This window comes from Rhodnius prolixus, unplaced genomic scaffold (assembly GCF_049639745.1).
Source record: "Rhodnius prolixus isolate KJV_2025 unplaced genomic scaffold, Rpr scaffold_3, whole genome shotgun sequence".
Lineage (NCBI taxonomy): Eukaryota > Metazoa > Arthropoda > Insecta > Hemiptera > Reduviidae > Rhodnius > Rhodnius prolixus.
The window spans coordinates 19,636,396-19,650,333 of NW_027411603.1; the positions used below are offsets into that span (position 1 = coordinate 19,636,396).

Here is a 13,938-nt window from a genome sequence, read left to right on the forward strand (position 1 = left end):
AAATGCTTCTGATATAACAATCCCTACTCCATAATAAAATTCATAAATTTAATCGTTAATATTATTAAAAATTTAGGAACAAAGAAACGATCGATATTAAATGGGCGCTTTGGATTAATTTATTTTTTTGTTCTGAATGAGTTTCTTTCGTAATTCGAAAGCGATGGAACTACGAAGGCAGTACCATCAACGTAATTAATGTCTGAAGCAGAATCAACTTTCCAAGAGAGGATCACATCCCCTTCTTCGCTATTCTCTGGATCTCTTGTACTTCCTGCTGCTTTCTGTAGATACAGGCGATAGAGGGGTACAGTACGTGTACAGAATTAAATAACGATATGCTGGAAGCGTTGCTGCTTCCTGGAACAGACAGGGTGTGCACTGTCTCCGGCACTATTGTGGTTATGGCACTTTCAAATTTCCTTCTATTCTACATTCACTATTTCTCCCTACACTCTCCATGTTTCCTATGTTTATCTCAAAGGGATTTTTTTCCGTCACTTTCTTTCATTTATTTATTCGAATGAAACCAGATCTTGCTGTATATTATACAATCCGATTTTTACTCAAGTTGGCTCAGGTGTACCTTACTAAGAAGTGAGCTCCAACATTTTTTCTCAATGTAAATTATTAAGTTGAGGTGAATGAAAAATTTTACGAAAAATAGAAGTATGAGGTCGTTTCAAAGTTTGCAAATTAAGATCTCACGAGAACACATAGACTCAATTATTCTTCGTTGAGTTAGCGATTTAAACAAAAAATCTTTTTCTTAAAAAGCTGTTTATTTTACCAGCATCTTTAAGATTTCTGATTAGATTAATCATAGGGTATTGTGGTTGCATCAGACCTCTTTTATTAATGGTGCGATTACTACTTGTGAATTTCAAGGAGAAAGGGTTAGTTCCATTGATCTCTGTTTGCTAGGGATTTGAGATCACGTTTAAGGTCTCTTTATCTCTTTTTAAAGAATTTAGGGCTTTCAACATTATGTTAAAAACCCCGAATAGAACATTATAGCTCGGATTTGGCTATATTAACTTACAAGACAGGGGACTTACTTTTCCTCATCTAAGGAAAATTTGTTTTTTCCCTTTCTATGCAGAAGATCACACAAATCTACCTACTTTTCTTTATTATTTTAGCATGTAATAGGTAAATTTAAATTTATCCAATCAATTTAATTGCATTCGAATACCTATATATTATTTTCATATACCATATTTGACGGCATATAAGACGCGCTTTTTTGCCTAAATTAGGTCTCAAAAAAGTTACCTGCATCTTATACGTGAAGGACACAGGTTAACTTTCAATACTGAATGCTATTTTTAGCCCGGATAAAGGTCTAGACACACATAACTTTTTCTACATCTGCCATAATTATTTTATCAGGTTTAATAATGACTAAACTGCGTTGCTTTAATTTATAATTGACTGTTCATCCGAAAGGCTGGATGGACGAAGCTGGAATGAAACTGTGGTTACAGAAAGTATGGGCGAGGCGACCTGGTGGACTCTTAAGAAAACCCTCTCTTTTGGTTTTGGATCAGTTTAGCGCCCATAGAACTGAAATTTACATATCATGTTCAAAATAGCTTTCCGTTTGTTAATTTTCCTTAATAAAAATATATTTGGTAATTGCATTCAATGATTGTTTATTTGGCTTTTACGAAACGTGAGAACTAAAAGAAACCACATTTTAAGTTATTGTGGTACCGCGGATTATTGAAACTTTTTTTCCTTGTGTGTGGCCTTCTAAATAAGGGTGCGTCTTATATGCCGTCAAATACGGTACCTAACTTGAATGGTAAAGTGAACTTAACCATTTTCCAATTTAGCAGCAATATATATGTATATATTATTTATTTTATTTTTTTATTGAAAAACTGTACTCACTACGTTAATCAAGATCGATGTGCCTCCATGTTTTCCTAGCAAGATATTGTCCAACAAAAATAAATGAAATATAATTCAATTTCTTAATTTTTCATAGTCCTAGTAAGAAAAAATATTTGATCGGAACCAATTTCTAAGATTTCACTGCAAATCTTTCGAGTATTAAGAAGAATTTAAGGTAACCTGAAAAAATAAACTGTTATTAGCTAGTTTTAAAATATAAAACAAATAAAGTTATAAACAAAAAATGTAAAAGAAGTTCTAACTAGATAAACTTGGCTGCGCTTGTCATAACAATGTTTTCGCAAACGGCACTACTCTTAAAAACATCGTTTTCTCTGTTCACAAATAGATCTATTATTATCATTTGAACCTTTTGCCAGTAAAATTAATTTCTTAGGGATTCTTACGAGCGAACTGCAATCTTAAGCTTATTATTTTGAAATTATCGCGATATTTTGTTATTATAGTGAAAAACAGACGTCATTAATTTGTAAGATATTATGAAAATTTGTTTTCATCAATGACCTTACTGTGGCAAAAAAAAATTCAATAGGCTCACATGCGATATGGGATGACAGGGACTCTCCTACTAGGATGGGACCCACCATCAACCATCGTAGACAAATTCTGCCCCCTAACTTTAAAAGGCTGTGCACTCTTGGTGCACATTTGTCTTAGGAGTATTCGAATTCCGTTAGCATTACTAACTCGCTCAGTCTGTCTGTACTTCCAGTTAGATTCTCTGTTTACACTAATCTTTTATTTATTGTCTTACGCACGGCAATGTAAATTGTACTCGTGTAACTTATGTTTAAATTCTAAATAAAACTAACATTACATCAAGGAAACATTATTATGTAATTGAAACTCTAACTTAATTTCATGAAGTTTTTTTTATTTCGTTCAATCATTTTTTATTTATTTATTTTTATTTTTTAACTGGCGTGCGCCAACTTCTGAGCCAATTTCTGAGCACCTTCTACCTTCGGAAAGCTCGTTAATCCTGGGTAGTGAGCTGTAATAAGCTTCTTCGGAAAAAATTCAACCAGGCAGTTGCATTTAAACCCGAGATTACCTCGTAGAATGCAGCGCACTAACTCACTGAACTATCTCTTCTCTTAGTTATAGTTTTATTCATAATTTTATTTACTTAGAAATTCGCAAACGCATAGCATTACTAACTTGCATAATGAGTAAATGGGCAGACATAAAGTGTGTCAGGTGGGTAGAAATAGGCTCATATACGATTGAAGGCACTCCAATACCTAAATAATGAAAAAACATTGAATGAAAAATTAAATAAAAGTTGGTGAAATGAAATTTATGAGATAAAAAGATATTAATTCAGATGTTTGATTTTGTTAACCCAGCGGATAGTTGGTGCTCTATAAGCTGTTCCGGAAAAGCTAGTTTTAAATTATTATGATCATTTTTGTAGGAAGTAATAAAAGAACCGCCGATAGCCTTAGTGTAAATGTTGAAATCAACTTTCATTCTGGAAGTAATCTTAACTTTTGATAACCTTGGAATATTCTTTTAAAAACACAAGCCTTCCAGTGAGGTTACTGAATTTACTTATTTTTCTTCTCTTAGTTTTATTTATTCAAAGTCTGGGTTATACCTTGAAATGAACATTTTAAACTTCATTTTATGAGTACACTTCTGTGAATCGACCATTCTTCCTTTTGAACTGATGTTATATTTGTTCTCTTTATCACACTACTCCAAGCATTCTTCTTTTTTTAAAGCTTCTTTTCACCTTATAATCATCTTTTATTTACTCCCTATAAAGGCGAATAGGAAATACAGAAGACAGAGTGAGGGCGTGAAGTGGCACGTACTTGTTCCTGGCACGCCAGGTGAGTAGCGAATATATTCCAGTCTATTTAAACGACTGTAACATTCGTTCACAATAGAAAGCTGCTCTCAGCCGGTACTTTCCGCACAACATCCTCTCAACAGCACCATCAGTACCAATGTGCTATTGCCGGGTATACTCACTCTGCCGCAAAGTGCCCTACAAGCACTCTTTATATACTGCCAGCATCTCAGCTCATGTTTACTTTTTCTGTTCACTAAAAATTCCATTCTATATTTTTATAGACTAACTTTTTAAAATATTAAAACCAAAAACTGTATTATTTGATTAACTTCTGTTCATCTAATGTAGAAGATTCTTTCTACATCTGATGATGATTTCTCTGATAAAATACTCGTATTTTGAGTATCATATAAGACTAATTTCCATCTTGCATTGAATTTTTGCAGTAATCTTGTCTCTAATAAGAGTTAATGAGAAGTCTTATCTGTACACTATTGGTTTGTTAAAAGTTAATTCTGCTCTTTACCAAAAATTCAGTTCAAGATTTGATGGGTTGTACTCCACAGAACGGCCAGTTTGTGGATCCTTAAACCCCTTACTTTGAAAAAGATGAGCCTGCTAGTAAGTAGTCGAGGCAATAGTAAACCTAAAACAAACCAGTAATGTTTCCTGCTATAGTTAACAATGGAATTATTGTCATTCATTGAAGTCGTATCACACAACAGACAACACTGTTCATCACCGGGCAGTTAGATGAAGTGGCTCCAAGAACCTGTAAGATAGTGCATTAGGATTTGAACCAGGACTAACACCGCGGTACCAACTCAGCTACCCCATTCCCCTAGTTTTCTTTTTGATATTTAATTTGCTTTTAGTTAGAATGATAAATTATAAATCCAAAAATATACCAAATAAAAATTTACAAAATAATTCTTTAAAACTTATACTAAACTCATTTTTTACTAACTAGGAATTCTAACCTTACATTAATTGGTCCTTACTAAAAATATAGGGAACATTACCAATTTTCTAAAGCAGCTTTACAACTTTAGAAAGCAGCTATTGAAAATTGACCTTGCTATTCGTCGGAACCCTCTCCCAGAATGAATTTTCCTGAGATGTGATACACATTTGCAATGTGCGTTAATTGATATGCGTGCAGGGTTGCTACAAAAATTATAAATTTTAAATGTATACTTGGTTGAAAATTAGCAAAAATCGCACTTTCCACATTATTAATTTGAGCGTTACGTTGCCAAATAATAACTAGACATTGGATGACCTTATTTGGATTAAGAGATTGTTAATTCCATTATGATATTATATAATCCATTACTATAGAAGATAATAAATATCTGCTTTTCCTCAAGAAATACAACAGATTATGTTTTATTTAATTACAATTTCATGTCTGCAGTCAATTGCACCTAAAGTTTTCTCAGCAGATACTGGACAGTGTTCTCTCGATAGTAGCAATACTAAGAACCGGAAATTGTTCTAAGGGTTCCTAAAGAGAGAAAATTTAAGAGCAACAAGCACCCTAAATCTATATTCTGCAGGAAGTTAACTAATTATTACATACAAATCAAAAAGAATTGGAATAAAAGAATAAAATCAATGAACTTCTTGATAATTTTGCACAGCATTTTTTTTATAACTTATTTGCTAAGAATACGAAAACCTTCAAGCTGCATAAACAGAAAACAAATACTTCATCTTGAATAATTTATAATCAGCATTGTGGATGTGGTGTTAGTTAATTTAGATTAATTAGAGCTAGTGAGTCGTTTGTAAGGCATTATTTATTGTGCCATAATTTTTCAGCTTGTGTAACTTTTTTAAAATTAATTTCGTAGCAGAAAAAGTGTCACGTTTCATGTCTAAAATACTCAATTTTGTTTTCCTTTTGGTTTAATTAATTATATTTTGGTGCGAAGAGAGTGACTAAAAAAGTTAGTTACTCTTTCCTACATTGGCTCAACTTGAAACTAGCTAAATATGTTTTAGTATGATGGTAAATTGATTATAAAGGATTTTTCTTTTTTTAATTTACATAATTAGTATATTTTTATTATCAACGTATCGATGTTAACTGAAAGGGAAAAATTAACGTTCAAATTCTGTTGCCATCAAGATACAAAAATAAGATATAATTAAACACATTTTTAAGTGTTTTTTTTAGTTTTTCCAAAAATGCTTTGAAAATTGTTTATACTTTGTACATTATTTGCAATCATGAACATTTGTTACATCTATTTGAAACACTTTCCTAGGCGAATTCATTACAGTGGGAAACATCTGACGTCACAGTTCTGACGAAAGTGGAAATTTAGTATGATAAAGGAACTATCACTAACATAAAATTAAGAATAATTAAATGTGTTTTTGAAATTCCGAGTTTCAAGGAAATTATTTATTGCGTAGAATTATTGTATAAAAAGAGAACAATGAGAAAAACAATTAGTGGATGATTTAAGGATAAACTACTGGAAATCACAAATAGATTTTCTTAAATATAGCAAATATAGGATGAAGAACTGTAAATAATAAAATTCCGTGACCAACAAATTTGGTGGCCTGTGATTTGATGATAAATGGAAGAAAGACAGACGGTCTCCTAAAGTGGGCCATTCGTGATAAATGAATCGCACTGATCGTTAAATAAAGAATTACTATTTACTATAAATATAAATTTTTTGGCCTCACTATTCATCCTTAACGACAAGTTTGAAATCAATAGATGCCGTTGTGTTACTGATATTATTTTCAATTAGAAGTCAACAATTCGATGTAAACATTGGTTCTAAATTTTTGTTTTGCTAATTCTATTTTTGGTTTTTCTAAAATAAATAAATAGATTAATGGTTGTTGACTTTTTAAAGAGGTAAGTCTTCAGATATAAACAAAGATGGTGTAGGATCTTTCTAGGAACTTATTTTTATTCCTTAGAAATGTTGACATCCAAATGGCAAACTCGCCAAACCTCAGTTCCACCAAATCGCACTTGTACTGATTGACATCCCCATCACTAACCCAATAAACACAGGACGTACAGAGAATGATGGTGTAAGCAGCTGCTGTGATTTAGCAAACACCACAATGAAAACTCTAGAATATTATACATTACACACAACTCAGCACATGTATATACATAATATGTAAACACACAAATTGTGCCTACATTATGTCAACAGGGCCACAAAAACGTGCTTTAAGAGTATTCTACTTAGAGACCATAAACTTAATTCAAAAAAAACAGATTTGGCTTTGAATAAAATGTTTTTTCATACAATCGCGTTTACCACACACTTGCAGGTTTGGACTAGTAACTTTTGTGAGTATGCGGAAAGTGATTCTTTTCTTAAGAGTATGGAACATTGCTGCAAGAGCCGAAGGCGGAAATTGCAACCACCTTGTTTGAAAATTGTAGATTTTTTGGGGAGGACACATCCTGCTGCATGAGAATTAAGAACATGACCAACAAGCAAGAGGCAATCGCATACCGAAAGAGGCCATTTTACTATGTCCTGACAAAAGTTAAGTTAAATCGTAGCCTATTGATGAAATGATGCTTTTGAAGAATGGAATTCCCTTGTGCTGTGTTTGATTCATTCCAGAGTTACTCCCAAGAATCCATACTGTGTTGATTCTCTTACTGCTCAGCCTGTACAATTTTTAACTTGAGGTAATCACCAGTACGTATCTTTTGAAGATGTTTTCTTACCATTTTGTCACCAATCTCACTCTACGTACAATAATCAATGTGAACTTCCACGCAAAAGAACGAAATAGTGCATAAACATTATAATGGTATAAAACGCCTCTAGCTTATCGTTCAACTAGGCATAGTGGATACTATTCAACAAGAATTGATTCTCCAATCTTCCTCTAAAAAATGCAATCAAGAGCTTAAGAGTATTGCTAATTTTCACCCTGATTGCTCAACCGATCAGTCTGATAGTCTATCCATCAGTCCATTATGGTCAGTCGCAGCCATCACACTTAAAAAATCAAATTAAAAAAAATAAAACTTAAGGATAAATTTATAGTTTAAATTTGATATTCGTTTAAAAACCACCCTATGGATTTGGTTCAAAACTCACTTTGAAAGCCTTGATTCATTCAGTAGAATTTGCTCTCTTCTTATGATTGGCTCAAAAACGGTTCCATCGATTTTCTATAAACTTTGCACCCGTTAAACAATAAATAATTAAACTTTCCAGACTTAGAAAATGATCTGTTTCAGGCAAAACCATGAAATTCAAGTTCTAGTTTCAATGATCCGGAAATACTGGATATAATTTACAAAACTGTTCATTTCTCCATTGCTTATCATTGAAAAATAAAAACTGTTAACATTTTAATGCCTTATAAACCATAATCAAAGTGAAAACTATGAATTAAAGACAAGGTGCGCAGTCGACTATTAAACTAGCAACATAAAAGTTTAAAATTTATGTTAAAGAGAAGTTCCGAGATCATTAAGTGCAAAATTTACATAGTTAACTAGTATCTAGAAAGTCATTAAAAACTGAACTTTTAAATCTTGTTAAATTGTAAATGATAAATCAAGTATAGCAGTAAGGGAACATTTTTACCTAAGGACAATATTTTAAAAAAAAGCTTTTTGAAGAGAATACTAGAGTATTCACTTAGGCTGAAATAAAATAGTAATTTATAAACCGGCAGAAAGATGTATGTTTTCAAATTAAAAGAAATAGGAACAAAAAACAGAGGAGGAATGAGTAAGAAATCCTGTGATTAAGCTCTTGGGGCATTCTGGTCCCTGGGCATCATTTGTCGAAAGAAATGGAGCTGACACGACTACTGCGAGTCATTAGAGCCATTTAGAGTTTATATATATACAGAAGAAATTATGCGAATCGATATTTCTAAGTTTCATCTTCTTTTTTTCTTTTCTTTTTTTTTTAAATTAATTATTACTTTCTTCTTTTGCGCAAACAACAAACCCATAATTAACAAAACCCATAAATGTCTGTGTTGGCTTTAGTTTCAGTTCCAATAAACACCGTTTTTGAACAATGCTTAGATTTATTTAGATTCAATTAGTTTCTTAATGATGCTTATTTCGATTAAGTAAATATGATCATTACATCCTCTGATTACCGTATACTTTAAATATTTATTCTACAGGGGAAAATATAAACTTTAATATGTTTACTAATTAGAAGAATATTTTAATTGGTTGTTGATAGATCCTTAAATTATTTGCCAAATATGAATGAAATGCTACTTGCTGCTTGCTGAGACTTTTGTCTTTAATTAACCAATATAATCCTACATTTTGAAAACGTAAAACTTTGCTTAAGCAGACAAATATTTAGCAAAGTAACGTCATTGTTAAAACTATTTTGCAACAAACAGAGTGTGGCAGCAACAGAAAGTAAGCAAAGAAAGCAATAGAATTTATTTACCGACCTCGATCGCTTAGAATATCGCGTTGTCGGCCCCAGTTCATTAGGATATTTTGGAAGGGATAAACAAGAGAATTTTGTGAATTAAATTATCTGCGTTCCCAATAAGTTAATTTAAAAATTAACGTTTTTAAAGAGAATTAAATTGAGGCCTCTGATGAATGATAATATTATGGAGCATTGGTTATTCAGTGAAGAATTTTAGATTGTAAAGACTAATAATGGCGTATACATTAGAACGCAAGGCTGATCCAAACGGTTCGAATCCGTAGAAGTCTAGATCGGTTTTAGGAGTGTGTTGTAAATCAAAATTATTGATTAATGTATGTTTCGATCATCTGTCAAAAAGAAGAGTTATTATGAATTCTGTGTTATTGTCTTATGAGGTTAGTGAGCAAATTCCACGGCAGTCTTTTCTTGATACAGAGTCCGAAATGTCCCAGTGCATGTGCAGTCAAAGGTATGCAAAAGGTCTGTTGTTTCACCAAAGAGTAAACGTGACATTTTGGCACTTTTGAACGTTAACTTTCATTTTATTTACCAACAAAAATATTCCTAACGAAAACTTATAAATGTTCTGTTCATGTTACAGAAGTCATAACTCACTGCAGTGTAAAGTCGAATTAACATTAAACCTCTTAATATCGGCGCAACAAAATGAAACAAATATTCGTTTCTATTTGTAACAAGGTTTCTAAATTTCAAATTGCTCCCCAGGCAATATCAACGTATGGACTATAGATTTATAGCTGTTTATAAAATATTTGCAGAGTATAAACGCAGAAAGAAGTGTTGTAATCAACTATTGAGAAAGCACTTACCACGATTTCTCACCAGCCAACAGGAGCGTCCCAAGCAACACGCTGTAACAGTAGTAGTAACGGTGTAGTAGTTATACTAACGCGCACTACCGGCCACTCACAAGCGCACGCACCTGAAACAATAAAAGCTGTACTTAGGAGAATAGCAAGTGCCTTTGGTAAAGTACCAGGAACCCTTCTTATTCCACAATAATCCTCTATTACATGAAAGTCAGCACGATCGTTTCAAGCAGCCATTGGTAAAGATCCTCCAATGTAAAGCAATGTTTGGCTGTTCCGTAAGATATGTTGTTCTCTAGTCTTGGTCTACATCATTGATTTACTCTGGACATAAATAACTAGCACACAATAGTAAAGAGGACGGTACGTAGCTTGCCTAAAATATTATCCAAATTGTCTATCAACTCATGGTCCTGCCTATCTCAGTTGACCTATCCGGGTTGCACCTTGAGAGGACAGAATTTGATTCCTTCCGTCAACAACTTTGCCCTTTTTTTTCATCAATATTTATAATGTTTGTAGAGTGGTAGAGAGGTAAAAATGATAATTAGATTCACTTAACTAGGCACTTAACTAAGATTCATTGCTCCAAAAATTTAAAGCCTCAGTTTATTTAAAACAGTTCTAAGTTACATTTGTAATTCGACAACCGCGATGTGCCAAATAGAAGAATAAACAAAAACAACAATGAGAAACAAATCTATACTCGTGCAGCAGCTAATTTATTCATTTTAATGTAAGGCGCGTCAACATCTGTGGCCATTGGCGCCGAGCTTTTCCAGTTCACTCTTTGCTGTTTGCACCCACCCTCTCACTGCTGTTTTTCACAGTGAAAGACAGCACTGTTCACTACCGGATAGTGAGCTGTAAGGGGCTCCAAGGAAAAGAAAATCTAAGAGCCAGTAATTGGATTCGAACCCGAACTCTTGGCGTGAGAGACTAGCGCAGTAAGCACTTAGCTAAAACATTTCGTACCAGCTAATCTTTCTTTTCAAATTCAATTAAGCTCTTTTCAAAGAATAAATTACCCTTATGCGAGAATAGATTGCCAGTCTATACCTAAAAGAAGGGAATCTTTAATCCACAGTTTTGAATTAACACTTCAAAGAAACCATGTTGATAACTATATTGTAATAAAATTCTATCATCAGAAGAAGAGCAACAAAAAGGAGTAAAAGAAGTTGCCTGCAGTAATTTTCAGTTTATCTACCTCTCATCGATGGGAGGAATATTGGCAAGCAATTTATTCAAATATATTCACTTGTTTCCGAACAGAACTAGTAAAATTGAACAAGAAGTTGTACAAATTGATTAAATCAATTATAGAAATGAAGAAAGGAAATAAAATAATTAAAAAAAAAAATTAATTAAGAAAAAGGGTAAAAACAAGTCAGGCTCACAAAAAATAAAAAGAATAAAAATTAAACTTCTTATTTTCTTTTAGTTAGAAACTAATCTAATTTATTGAAGTTACACTGGAGACAAGTTAGTTTTAATCTAGTTAGAGTACAGTATAATGTAGATTAAAACTACATTATGGTAGGACATTACTATGGTAGAACAGTATTAACGAAGGGAGACTGGTTATTTGGGCTCAGCCGGACTATCTGTGTTGTAAATACCTGAATTTTTAGTTCCTTTTGGTTGTGACCGTCCATACTCTTTCTTGAATTTGAAATACCCTTACTGATGTAATTATGTCTCAGCATTTTTATGTTTAATTTAACTTACAATACAGACTATTTCACTTTGTTCATGTCTTTAAATACAGTCATATTAAGAAAGCAAACATTATATAATACTTTAGGACAACCAAAGAATCCAAAACTTTAACGATTGGAATTCCAAAACAAAGAATAGTAGAATAAAAAAAATATTGTGGTTTGGTAAAAAAAAAGTCCTAATCACAAAGATGTCTTAAGGCGGGATTCAAGATTAAAACTGGTAAGGTTAATTTCCGTCCTTTCTCTGCGAGATTTCTTTTACTATACACTGGAGGATTCTTCTGAATCGACGAAATGGTTAAATAAATGGGTAACTTCTTTTAATAGTATGAAAAGTAGGGATCCCATTATCTTTATAATTAATGACTTAAGTTGGAAATTATTCTAAAACTCTCTCTAAACTGTTTGATACTTAACCAACCATGGATTTAGCCCTAGAATTGCTCTCAGTACAAATAATCTATTGTTAAGTTTATTCAATTTGACTTCGGTTGTATAAATCTTGTTTTAAATCACAATACAAACCTTTTCAGGCCTCAGCTAGAACGACTGGTATAATACAAACTAAATATATCTAACCTCTATTTCATCATTGAAATCATTTTGAAATAAAATTCCTTGATCACAAAAGTAGTTGCCCATTGTTCTATCCTGTCCTTTCTAATAGTTCTTGATTACAAAAACAAATCGTTGGAAAACTGCAGAGTAATGAGTGCTTTTCTATAGCACTAGCTATTTAACGAAGAGTTTTTACTTTTGATCGTCTTTGATAAGATTAAATCGTTTATATACAACGCTTGCTGATTATTTGAGTACTATTACAATGCTATTGTATTATGATAGAAATGTGATCGAACTACTCATGATGACGGGTCTATCAATTTCTGAAACTTGTTTGTAAGGGCTAAACTTGCGATAAGCTGGCTTCAATGAAAGTAGGCAATAGGACAATCTGATTGCACATTATTTCATTGTGATTTTTTTTTGTTTAAAACCATGTAATTCTGCAATAAAGCAAACGTAATATCTTTAAAAGCTCACGACATATTCGTTGAATATTCTCAAAATAGCATAAGAAACGAATATCTTAGAATCAAATGTTGGTCGTTTAATTAATTTTACCAAAAATATCTATAGAAATCCCGCCAACAAAAAAGAACTACAAATATACTTATATTCATCCTTGTTGTTGGCTCGAAATCTGTTTAATTAATCTCGTATGAAGTTATCCCTAGGGAAATTATTTACCAATTTTGTTTGTCTGCCAACAACTCTTTCTAATGAACGTTGAAGTGTTTTAAAATTGAACAATAATTTGATTACCATTTGGCGATGTACAAACTAAACGTCAGAATAAGACCCAGATAATTCTTTCATGCAATATTTCCATTTCTCTTTGCTGCACCACTTTATCATTCTATCCTTTCGTCAAAGTATTTACTGTGACTTACTTTTCATAATGTTTTGCTTTAATTACTTTCATTTCTTTAGCTTCGAATTTATTTAGCTCGAAGGAAAGTAGCTAGAAAGGTAATCCGATCCACAAGTTGAATAAAGCATCATAACAAAGAACAATTACTAAACAAAATTTCAAGGTACTGTATATAACTACCGGACCAAATAACTTGAATCTTGACTTTTGTTTAATTAATTAATTACTTTAGATTAGAAAATAGATACATTTTTATTTCATTCTGAACTAATGCCTTCCACTTTATTAAATTAAATCAAAATAAATAAAAAGGGATATGGACAAATATGATTTGTTTTTTTATATTAACTATCGATATTCCATTAGATATTGCAATCCCTTTTTAGTAGAAGACTGAACTGAACATATAAGAGGTTGCATCAATAGGAGAATCCTGCCCTAACAAACAACCAATTAAAATAAGAAATGAATTCCAAACTTTAATATGAATAAGTAAAATATCTCTGGTTTATAGAAGTATATAAGGCCATTTTTCAGTCTAAACTTTTTGAAATAAATAATGGCTCTTACAAAATTCCATAAATCAGTCAGACTTATTATCAAACTACAAACTCATCACGATGTCTTTAATGTCAAAAATAATTAGTTAATAAGTGAAAACTCCCTTACACATTTATTTTTATTATTAAAGCAATTATTTTTTAAAAATGTTGCTCTGATATTCAAATAAATAAATAAATAAATATAAAACGAAATCTCCCATTAAAGCCAAATGTTATTTAAAGTGGAATTGTTTAGCCAACAA

General features: G+C 32.0%; 1 protein-coding gene across 1 annotated transcript in view; it reads right to left on the bottom strand.

Annotated features, from left to right (window-relative positions):
- LOC141452377 (neuroligin-4, X-linked-like) overlaps window positions 1-13,938 on the bottom strand; it is a 673,353-nt gene that overhangs the window by 346,830 nt on the left and 312,585 nt on the right. The window contains exon 12 of the mRNA XM_074124433.1: window positions 9,978-10,090. The gene's annotated coding sequence lies outside the window, so the exon portion shown is untranslated. The remainder of the gene's footprint in view (window positions 1-9,977; window positions 10,091-13,938) is intronic.